This window comes from Apium graveolens, chromosome 3, assembly GCF_009905375.1.
Source record: "Apium graveolens cultivar Ventura chromosome 3, ASM990537v1, whole genome shotgun sequence".
In the NCBI taxonomy this organism is placed as follows: domain Eukaryota; kingdom Viridiplantae; phylum Streptophyta; class Magnoliopsida; order Apiales; family Apiaceae; genus Apium; species Apium graveolens.
Genome location: NC_133649.1, coordinates 18,426,424 through 18,436,698, shown reverse-complemented (window position 1 = coordinate 18,436,698; position 10,275 = coordinate 18,426,424).

Below are 10,275 nucleotides of genomic sequence, written 5' to 3'. Positions count from 1 at the left end.
GTAAATCAGTCCCCAGAATATTTAGAAAATGTCTGAATATTATTATTTAAATAATATTCCCATAAAGAATAATCTTTATAAAATAATTGAAGTAGAAGTATTAAAACTTATACTTGAAATGAATAGCAAATAATCAAAGATATACTTATACGAAAGTAATATCTTTATTTGAATAATCAAAAGTAAGTTTGATTATCGACACCTTATTCTTTAATACAATAAAGAATATTATTAAGTAATAAGCGGAGTCATAATACCTCGAATGAATACTATAAATAATATTCATAAAATAAAGGAGTCATACATCCTCAAATGAATATCCAAGTAATATTCAATAATAATATAAACTGAGTCATAAGCCCTCGAATGAATATTCAAATAATATTCAAATAATAAAATAAACTGAGTCATAAGCCCTCGAATGAATACTCAAATTAATATTCAATTAAGTAAAATAAAGGTATCGAATAAACCTTATTCGATCCATAGTTTTAAAAACTATATCCATATATATATAAATATATATATATATAATATACTCGGGAACATCGACTCCCGGTTTAGAAATATGTTCACCTTTTATCCCCTATACTAAGGGTATACGCAACTACTTGCTTATTTCTAGCATAGGTATTATGCAACTATAAGCATTGAAATCAACAGATAGATAACCAGATTACGAAACAGACATGCATATATACCATATCAGCATGCTCCAATATATCGCAAAATTTGCTAATAACAATCATGCACTATCACAAGATAATGCATATACATATATTTACATCACAACAACAGTATATCGGGTAGAAAACTTGCCTGAGCGACTGGGGGTTACGAATGGCTCGGGACGAGTCTGGTAACCTATAAACAACAAGTAAGTTGGAATTAAACCAAAGTCACTTGTAAATATATACTCTAACCAACTCAGACTCTAACGCTCATTTTGCGCTTACTGATTCTCTTAAGTCACTCGAGTACCCTCGGCTCCACCATTTTTAATAATTTAACCTTTACGAGTTTTAAGGCGATTCCTTCGCGAGTGTCTTACCAACTGCCTAACACACTTACCATAAATGTTTCATGCATTAATTAACCCTTTTTGGTCTTTAACCTATGTTTCAAAGTAAGGCGAGGGGAAAAGTTTCGTTCGCGAAACGCCGTTACTTGAAACGGTCGTTTCTCCTAAACCGTGCATCGGAATCGAACGAACTACATATCAAAACGAAGCTCGTAACATGAGCTATCTAAACATGGCAGTGGTAATAATCTAGCAGGGGGTTCTCGGTTCCTAATGGTATGCACAAAAACAGTCCAAAGAAAATCGGACGTTACGACGGCTATATTTACGCGATTACCAATGTTTAAACTACTCCAATTAACCACCAACCAACTCATAACAATCAATACAACAAAACTTCACCTAAACCATACCACATCAGTCCATAATCTCCAAGGTTTTCAACTCAAACAACCACAATCAAGACCTATGAACTATAATCAAGCTTCAATTACCAAAAACACTTCCAAATCAAACCAAACTACTAATAATCACAATCCATGCTTCTCATTTCACAACACCAACCATTAAACTTACTAACAAATAAAGTAAAGGCTAGGGTTTGAAGTTTATACCTTCCTTGGGAGGTGTTAAGTTTCTAGGAAGCCTTAGGGAGCCTCCTACAAGCTTGATCTTTCCAAAGAAATCGAGAACACAAAGTTAGGCTTTGAAGTTTCTAAAAGTCCGATTTAAAGAACTGTACAAATGAGGGTCTTACCATGATTATTTGGACGAGACTTGTGAACAAGAGTTGTAGGCCATCTCAATACCTTTCCAATGAGCTATAGAACACAATATTTGAGTGAGAAATGAAGGAGATACAGCAGTTTTAGTGTTCTGGTTCTGTTTTGGCCGAGAGCATGAAGAACAATGCCTTGGTTTCTTTTTGATTTTGATGAAAAATGATTTGCTTGGCTTGGTTGGTTTGATTTTTGTGTTTGTTTTAGTAAATTACCTAGTTGCCCTTGATTTTGTGTGGTTAAAAAGCCACCACATCTCCTTCCTTCCCATGTCATGCTTGTGTCATCCTCATGATGTCATCCTCCCCTCTTTGTCCTCTTCTCATTGGTTGGGTGACATCATCCTCTCTAATCCCTTTGATTAACTTCCTAATTGTTTGCCTAATGACCGCTGATCTGTTATACGGTTCGCTTAACTTTCGTTTTCGTTTATCGTTTGAAGGATCATACCCGGGATCTTATTACTTAGGTTCCCTTAACCTTTCTCAATATATTATATTCCTTTTATGATCCTCTCCTATAATCCTTTAATTTAAATCCTTTTTATCCTGTTACCTTTTTCTCAAATCTTTCCGTATCTAGTGTATTTCCGGGAAAAATCAAAGTGTTCGGATTTGGATTCTGACGATCTTTACATACACTTATATCCCATATAAAGTACTAATAAAATCTCAGAATATCCATATCAGAACCCCTACATAGTGTGGCATGAAAAGTTTTCTCATTCAGCAAAAACACTATTCATAAGGGTTTCAAAAATTTCCCAAAAATTGGGGTTATTACAGTATGTTTCGAATAGAGTCGTATAAGTTGAGTATTGATAGATACTTATGATATGTGAGCAGAAGAGGCAAGGCATAGGAAAGGGAAACAGATAGTCGAGGAGTAGACGGTTGTGATTGAAAATTAGAGAAGTATAGCAAGCTAATACCAGGCAAGTGTTCTGAACTTTCTCGAGATATATTGTAGTTGATTGATAGTCCTGTTTTATAATGCAAGTGCTTTGAAGCACTGAACCCAGAACCCAGAACCCTGATTCTAGTTATTGATCTTGAGCCGTAAACCTTATTCTTTCTAAACCATTAATTGTTGTACACCCAAATACGAACCACAAATATACGATACTACTCCACAAATACATACAAACTAACAAAAATTTGTTTATTTACATCAAGGTTAGGTATTAGTATGATTCGCGTCGTGGTTCGAGATTCTTATATTGCGATATGATTTTAGATAGTAGCGATGACCGACTCTTTCATCCTCTTATCAGCTGATCACTCAGAGCCCTCAATTGGAGTACCATCTTCAGATCCACGTCCTGTTGTTCCACCAGCATTGGCTATTCTACCTCCACATGTGTTGCAGCCCGTACCACTGCAGGCTATTCCACCCCCAGGCATGAGGCCACCTATCAGAGGACCCCCACCAGCTGATTCAGATTCCACTGGCCATTCAGTTGCAAGTGCCCCATTTCAGTCTACATTGCATCCAGTTCCTTATTACCGGTATGAGGCTCTTTTATTAGAGCGTGATTCCTTGTTGGCTCAGATCCGAGAGCTACAGCATATCATCAGGACTACAGATACTGATCGTAGTGTGAGGGAGCTTTGAGAGGAGATCCGTGTGACACAGAGGATTCTTAAGGCTAGGCTACATGGAGCTACACTACCTGGCCGAGGCCCTGATGCACTTATGGGATGGGCTAGTGAGGTAATGGAGGACTTAGAGAGGCTAGGAGGACCAGAGTTTCCTTGGAGTTGAGCCAGAGTTCCATAGATGGAGATGCTGATCAGTGTTGTTATGGTCGTATAGTATGTATAGTAGTGTGTAGTATGTATCAGTAGACTTTTGGGTTGTATTGATAGACTAGATCTACTGACTAGTGAGTAGGTTGTTGTACCCTTTTGCTTTTACTTCCGAAGTGTCTTTACGCTTGTACTACCTAAAACTTTTTTATCTATATATATATCAATACCTTTTTCCTTTCCAGCATTGTCATTTATTTTACTGCACCTCTTTTACTTTACCTTATTTATTGCACCAGTTATACCCCTGTGATACCATGTACCCTATTCCCATAACTGTTTATATTCTGTAAAGAAGCATGCAATTTACTTAGTTCAACTGCTACAACTGTTTTCAAAAAGAGATATTTTTGTTTTGCAAAACTTTTCTTTTATGCAAAGGATTTGATTTAAAAGCTAAATAAGTTGTTTGATTCTTTACAGAAAAATGCCTCCCAGAAGAAATACCCGCACCAACACTCACAATGAAGAAACCAACAACAACAACAATAATAACCAAGATGATACAAACCAGAATGCAAACCCAGGACCCATAGACCCAGCAATAGCCCAGATTCTCCAAATTTTGGCCCAACAAACAGTTCACCTGGAACAACAACAACAAAGACAGACCAATCCCCAGGTAACTTTCAAAACTTTTCAGGCGGTAAACCCACCAGAATTCAAGGGTTCCTTAGAACCGATTGAAGCAAATGTTTGGTTAAAGGAAATAGAGAAGTCGTTTGCTTTAGTGAAAGTAAAGGAAGAACAGAAGGTTGAGTTTTCAAGCTATTATTTGAAGAATGAAGCCACCTATTGGTGGACAACTGTGAAGACATTGGAAGGAACAGATGTTATAACTTGGGAAAGGTTTAAGGAATTGTTTTTAGAAAAATATTTTCCCCAGTTTGTTCAGGATCAGATGGAGCTAAAGTTTTTAGAATTAAAGCAAGGAAATATGTCGGTGGCAGATTATGAGAGTAAGTTTGAAGAGTTGTCAAGGTATGTGCCGTCATATGTGGATACTGACAGGAAGAAGGCTAAAAGATTCCAGCAAGGTCTGAAGCCATGGATCAGAGAAAAGGTAGCCATTTTTGAGTTGGATACCTATGCAGGAGTTGTACAGAAGGCCATGATTGCAGAGACAGGGAGTGAGATGTCACAGAAATAGAAGGAAAGTAAGAAAAGGAAATTTGAAGGGAATGAAGGTCAGTCACAATCAGGGAAGTTTCCAAATTTTAAGAAGGGCAAGTTTCAGCCAGGGAGAAATTTTAATTTCAAGAGACAAAATACAGGCGACGGAGGCCAGGGCAACCGTCCAGTCAATATGAATCAGCCGAATCAGTTGAGATTAACTTTTCCAGATTGTCAGGTATGTGGGAAGAAACATGGAGGAATTCGTAATAAGTTAAATGTAGTTTGTTTCAAGTGTAACCAGAAAGGGCACTATTCGAGGGAGTGCCGAAATCAGCTAGTAAGAGAGCCAGCAAACAAGGATCAGCCTATCCAGAATCTAGCAGTTAAGGTTCCAGCTATTGGATTTATGTACTTTAAGTGTGGGAAGCCAGGACATATAGCCAGGGGTTTTAAGACACCAGCCCCAGTCAGTAATGCATTGAGAATTATGGGATCTACCCCAGCAGTGAATGAGACTCTAAGGGCTAGAGTTTTTGACATGTCTGTAAAGGACGCTATCCACGATACTGATGTCGTGGCAGGTACGCTTAATGTAAATTCTTTATGTGCCAAAGTATTAATAGATTCGGGAGCAACTCGATCGTTTGTTTCACAAGATTTTGTTAGAAAGTTAAATTGTCCAGTTGAGTATTTAAATGAAATAATGACTGTGGAATTAGAAAATCAAGAACGTGTATCTGTTAATCAAGTTTGTGGGAATTGTGAGATTGAGATTTCTGGTAGTAAGTTTAGTGTAGATTAGATACCATTTAAGTTAGGTGAATTTGACGTTATCTTAGGAATGGATTGGTTATCAAAGTACGATGCCCAGATAGATTGTCGAAATAAGAAGGTAATGGTGAAGAAGCCAGACGAAAGGATAGTAACGTTCAAGGGCTAGAAGCAAGCAAAGAAGTTCTTAACGATGATTCAAGCCAAGAAGTTACTACGACAAGGATGCGAGCATTTCTTGGCATAAGTGATTGATAGAAGTCAGGAGCCAGCGAAACTTGAAGATATTCCAGTAGTTAATGAATTTCCAGACGTGTTTCTCGATGAGTTACCTGGACTTCCTCCAGATAGAGAAATTGAGTTTGCAATCGACTTAGCACCTGGAACAAAACTAGTATCCAAGGCCCCGTATAGAATGGCGCCCGTTGAGATGAAAGAACTACCGAATCAATTGCAAGAGTTATTAGAGAAAGGAGTAATCAGACCCAGTGTATCCCCGTGGGGTGCACCTGTATTGTTTTTCAAGAAGAAAGATGGGAGCATGAGACTGTGCATCGATTATCGGGAGCTCAACAAACTTACAATCAAGAATAAGTATCTGTTACATAGAATTGATGATTTGTTTGACCAATTGAAGGGAGCCAAGTACTTCTCCAAGATCTACTTAAGATCGGGATATCATCAATTAGAGATTAAGCCAGAAGATATACCAAAGACAGCTTTCAGGACGAGGTATGGACATTATGAGTTTTTAGTAATGTCTTTTGGATTGACCAATGCCCCGAAAGCGTTTATGGACCTGATGAACAGAATTTTTAAGGAATACTTGGACAAGTTTGTCATTGTGTTTATAGACGATATTTTGATTTATTCAAAGACAGAAGAGGATCATGCAGAACATTTTAGAACAACTTCGGAGATTTTAAGTAAAAAGAAGTTATATGCTAAATTCTCGAAGTGTGAATTTTGGTTACAGGAAGTTCAGTTCTTAGGACATATAGTCAGTAATGAAGGGATTAAAGTTGACCCAACAAAGATTGAAGCAATTACAAATTGGGAAAGACCGAGAACACCAACAGAGGTAAGAAGTTTCTTGGGATTAGCGGGATATTATCGTCGATTCGTTCAAAATTTCTCAAGGATTGCAACACCATTGACAAAGCTTACACGGAAGAATGAAAAGATTATATGGAACGATAAATGCGAAGAAAGTTTTCAGGAATTGAAGCAACGATTAATCACGACACCTGTTTTATCACTTCCAGACGATCAAGGAAATTTCGTAATCTATAGTGATGCTTCTCATAAAGGACTTGGATGTGTTCTGATGTAGCACGATAAAGTGATTGCGTATGTATCAAGGAAACTGAAACCACACGAACAGAAATATCCTACTCATGATTTGGAGCTAGCAGCCATAGTTTTCGCTTTGAAAATTTGGAGACATTATCTATACGGAGAAAAATGCGAGATTTACACGGATCATAAAAGCTTGAAGTACATATTCATACAGAAGGAGCTTAATATGAGACAGAGGAGATGGTTAGAATTGATCAAGGATTACGACTGTACAATTAATTATCATCCCGGTAAAGCGAATGTTGTAGCAGACGTGTTGAGTCGGAAGGAAAAGTTAAATGTGTTATCAGTACCCGAAGAAATATATAAGGAATTTCAGAAACTGGAATTGTAGATTAGAGTTTGCAAGCCTGATGAAGCAAAAGTGTATACTATGACTTTCCAGCCGGAGTTGTTAGAGAAGATAAAGAAGTGTCAAGAAGAAGTAATGGATCTGGACATAAATCGTTTGGTAGGTGAAGAATTGTGCACGCAAAAGGACGATCAAGGTATTCTTAGGTTTTCTTCTAGAATTTATATTCTACCAGTAATGGAGTTGAAGGATGAAATTTTACAGGAAGCTCATAGTTCAAGGTATTCAATCCATCCAGGGAGTACCAAAATGTACAAGGATTTAAAGGAAAATTATTGGTGGCCAAATATGAAGAGGGAAATTGCAGAATGGGTTAGCAGATGTTATACTTGTCAGAGAGTTAAAGCGAAGCATCAGAGACCAAGTGGATTGCTACAGCCATTGGAGATTCCAGAGTCGAAATGGGAGCATATTGCCATGGATTTCATAGTTGGATTACCAAGGACAAAAGCTAATCATGATGCCATCTGGGTTATAGTGGATAGACTTACCAAGTCAGCTCATTTTCTGCCTATAAATGAAAGATTTTCACTCGACAAGTTAGTCCATATGTACTTGAAAGAAATCGTAGTTCATCATGGAGTTCCCGTGTCTATCATATCTGATCGAGATCCAAAATTTAATTCAAGATTTTGGAAGAGTTTTCAAAAATGTTTGGGAATGAGACTGAATATGAGTACGGCTTACCATCCACAAACGGACGGCCAGAGTGAAAGAACGATCCAGACAATCGAAGACATGTTACGTGTTTGTGCTATTGATTTCAAAGGAAGTTGGGACGAGCATTTACCCCTCATAGAATTTGCTTATAACAACAGTTATCACGCCAGCATTGGGATGCCACCCTATGAAGCTCTTTATGGACGCAAATGCAGATCTCCAGTATATTGGGACGAGGTAGGAGAATGCAAAATACTTGGACCTGAATTAGTGCAGCAGACAAAGGAATTTGTTGAAGTTATCCAGAGGAGATTGATAGCAGCACAAGACCGTCAAAGGAAATATGCAGATCAATCAAGGAAAGACATGGAATTCGAAGAAGGGAATTTGGTATTACTAAAAGTATCACCGTGGAAGGGATTAACGAGATTTGGAAAGAAAGGAAAGCTGAGCCCAAGATATGTCGGACCTTTTGAGATTTTAAAGCGCATTGGCAAAGTAGCTTACGAGTTGGCGTTACCTCCGCACATGGAGCACATTCACAATTTTTTTCACGTATCGATGCTTAAGAAGTATAATCCAGACTCTAGGCATGTAATAGAATATGAGCCAATAGAGCTTCAGGCAGACTTGTCATATGTAGAGAGTCCGATAGAAATTCTAGAGGAAAGAGAGAAAGTATTGAGAAATAAAGTGGTAAAGCTAGTAAGAGTATTGTGGAGAAACCCAAAGGTTGAAGAGTCAACCTGGGAGTTAGAAAGTGATATGTGAGCAAAGTACCCTCATTTATTTTATTAGGAGATTCTGAGGACAGAATCCTTTTAAGGAGGAAGGATGTAATATTCGGGATATATCATGTAATTATTTTTGCTGATAAATAATTATTATGTATGTTCAGTATTTATTCTGTGAATTATTTGTTAAGTGTTATATGTGTTTGGATGTTTAAAAATAATATTAATTGAGTATTTTATTTTTTATATGTCCAAAATAAAATATAAATAATTGTCATATCTTCCTATTTATTTTTATGTTGATTTATGATTTTATAAGAAATATATGGATTTTATAAAATCTTTTTCCGAGTTTTTAAAAACTATTTTATACAATCGGGAACCAACCAACGTCATCCGTTTTTACGTTTTTATAACCCGAAACTCTTCCGAGAACTCCTTCCTAACCTAATTGCAATATTCCGAGCATTTTCCATGTTTCGACTTTTTCGATCCAGCGTACAGTTTGTCCTGTGTGGGTCCCGGCGCAATATTTTTGATACATTATTCATTTTGGTAAATCAATAAAACTCGTATTTTCCATAAACGGGATCTTTTTATTGAACTAACACAATTATCACCTCGTAATATGTGTAACCGGGCGCTGAGACCAAGACCGTAGTACAAATTATACTGGTTTGGATAATTATCCCGGAAACTGGTACCATTTGGATAAGTTTTTATAAATAAACGTACCATTTTATATCTGGAATCATCCAACGGGATACTAATTTTCCGTAATTATAAATAGCCTTTACCGTATTTTATTTCGTACTGAAAATCATTTGCAAACAGTAATTATATAATTTTCCAGAGAAAATTCATATATTCGTAAACCTTTCTGAGAATTAAACCAACAAATCAATATGTTAGTGATCTCTGTTTCGAAAGCTCGAGTACTCAAAACGAAGGTCTTGAGGTGTACTATCAGAATCTATGTTCCATATCACTGCAGAATCAAAGGTTTATTTTCTGGAAATTTATTTATTTTTGAATTATTTTGATTAAAAATATGAATTTTTGTTCGGATGATTGTTTGGATGATTTGATGCTTGCATGTTGAAGAGCTTGTTTTCCTGATAATTTTCATATGTCATATGACTGATTTGGAGTTCAATAACATGTTCAAAATTGAGTTTAATCTTCGAATTTTAAAATTAGGGTTTATAACCCGTATGAATGTTTTTAATTGAATTTGGGGGTTTCTTATTTCGGGATATATAGATGTTGTGGTATACTGGGTTGTGTTCCTTGTGAAATTTGCAATCTATTCGTACAAGTTTTGCAAATCGACGAGGTCTGTAGCGAAGGGAGTTGTATTTTAAAGTTTTCGTCGAATTCGCCGAAAACTAGCGAGTTTCTTAAACATTTTCCGGCCAACTCCGGGATGATTAGAATGAATTGATGGCATGGTTGTGTTCCTTGTGAAGTGTAGATGTGATCTGGAGGTTGTAAAGGTGTGATGGTGCTGGAGACGAGTTCTCCGGCGAACCCGTCGTTTTCCGGCGGGGTGAACTGCAAAATTGCAGTTTAGCCACTGTATTTTTGTAGGTGATGAAGTTTAGTCCCCCAGTTTCCAGAATTTGCATATTTTGGATTCCTGTTTTAAAATTACTTAAAAATCATATTTTCTATT